We start from the raw sequence: 2,085 nt of genomic DNA, 5'->3' as shown, positions 1-2,085 counted from the left end.
CAACAGATTTATTCAACAATTATTATTTACTGAAGGCTGCCAGCCTCCAGGCACTGTGATTAGGCACTGGGTATACCATGGAGAACAAGAAGGGTGTCTGGTCCTTGACTTCATGGGGCTTCTAGTCTAGTCAGGTAGACAGACAGAAAGCAATTAAAGACTCAAATAAATGAATACTCTGAAGGAAAACAGAAAACAGGCACAGAGACCAAAATAAATCAACTGCTTTATTCTTCGAAGAAACTAGCAAGACCTACATGATTTGACTCCTGTCAACCTCTCCTGTATCATCTCATGCCATTGTCCCCTCTTCCCATGAGTTCCAGCCCACTGGCCCTGTTTTTTCTCTCTCTCTCTCTCCCCCTTGTTTGTTTCTTATCTACACTTGTCACAGTTTATAATTACAGTGATTTTTACCTTTTTTTTTCTCCTATACTTCTTTTTTAGCCATCAACCTCGTTAGAATGTGAGCACCTCCAAGGCAGCAGTGGTGTCTATTTATGCTTCTTTGCGTCACTGTCACTAGCATACTCTTGGCTCTTAGGAAGCGTTTGAAAATCATTTGTCCAATGAATGAATACACGGGATGACCTGGATGGGGTTGGAGTGGATCAGGGCAAAGGTCTCAGTGTTTTTCCTCCACTTTGAATCTTCTCAGCTTCACTTGTCTCTTGTTGTAGCTCTGCGTGGCGCTAACGATTTCACATAGGTGTAACCTGACAGTATACTGCTTCTGCTCTGTACCTCACTTCTCTGGCTTCCTGCTCTGGTGTCACCCTGTTGGAACCACCAGGAGGCTTCTCAGCACCCAATGCCCACATGCAGCCTAGAAATACAGGGGAGTTAACATCCCAGGGCTGAACCTTTGAGCGCTGGGAGGTAGGAGACAGAGGATAATATCTCCCCTTTGCCTGCCTCTGAAGGATGGTCCCAAGACTTCTTGGGGGTGTGGTCCTGCAGATTAAGAGATCGGTTGCATTTGGAGATGGCCAGCATATCACACACTGGCTCTTCCTCTTTCCCTGCTTCTCTCCCAATTCTTCCTCCCTGTTCCCTGGGATTGTCCTCCCTATTAAAAGAATAGCCCAACAGCTTTTTGCCCTGGGTTTCATTTTCTGGGGAACTTAGCCGAACACAGAAGCTTCTTTAAAAATGTGATATTTGAGCTGAGACCTGTCAGATGAGTAAGATGCAAAAACAGGCGCTTCTAGTTCGCAGCTCTCCCCCTCTCCTCTCCTCTCCAACACCCACGCCGCGTGGACCTGCCCTGCGGGGCAGGGCCCTGCTCATTGAGGACTTGGCATCGCTCGGAGGCACAGCGGTCCAGGATGACACACAGGTGAAGGTGCTGAGGCGGCGCCTCGGGCCCCGAGGCCTGGTCGTGCTCAGCTTCACGTGCAACGGGTTTGGGCATCAGGAAAACGCCCAAAACGAGATCCTGAATTGCCTCAAGTACGTCAGACCAGGCAACAGGTTCGAGCCCAACTTCATGCTCTTCGAGAAGTGGAGAAGCGCGAGGGGAATGGCTCGCAGGCGTACCCGCTCTTCGCCTTCCTTCGTGAGGCTCTGCCCACGCCCAGTGTCGCCGCCACTGCCCTCGGGACCGACCCCAAGTTCATCACCTGGTCTCTGGTGTGTGGCAAAGAAGTGGCCTGGGCCGTGTGCCTGGGCGCAGGTATAGCCGCTGCATTCTGACCATCCACATGGAGCCTGACATCGAAGCCCTGCTATCCCGGGGCCCAGCTGTGCCCAGGGCACCCCTCCTACCCCTGCTGCTTGGCAGTCACAACGCTGCCCTCTGGGGATTTCATCTATGAAGGTGTTACCTCTAAACGTGCATGGCGGAACCCCTGATGTCCAGGAAAATCCCCCGAGGTGGGTGCTGGTCCTGTTCATCCCAGGCTCCCCTTTCCCAGACCACAGTTCTGTTCTAATAAAGTGATGAGTATCAGCAGAAAAAAAAAAAAAGTTAGGCAAAGACAAACAAACAAACCAAAAACAAACAACCCCCCCCTCCTCCCATCCCACCGCAAAAGCTGGAGGGAGTTGGGGGCCATTGGTTTCTAGGCAGACAAAACATACATC

At 51.0% G+C, this 2,085-nt stretch overlaps 1 pseudogene across 1 annotated transcript; it reads left to right on the top strand.

Annotated features, from left to right (window-relative positions):
• The first annotated feature begins 1,189 nt into the window (after window positions 1-1,189).
• LOC309808761 (glutathione peroxidase 1-like) lies at window positions 1,190-1,817 on the top strand (annotated as a pseudogene). The gene has a single exon. The product of its transcript is annotated as a glutathione peroxidase 1-like (transcript).
• Window positions 1,818-2,085: the final 268 nt, after the last annotated feature.

This window comes from Mesoplodon mirus (genome assembly GCF_964341445.2).
Source record: "Mesoplodon mirus genome assembly, chromosome: 7".
Taxonomy (NCBI): domain Eukaryota; kingdom Metazoa; phylum Chordata; class Mammalia; order Artiodactyla; family Ziphiidae; genus Mesoplodon; species Mesoplodon mirus.
This window is presented reverse-complemented; position numbering and strand designations above follow the sequence as displayed.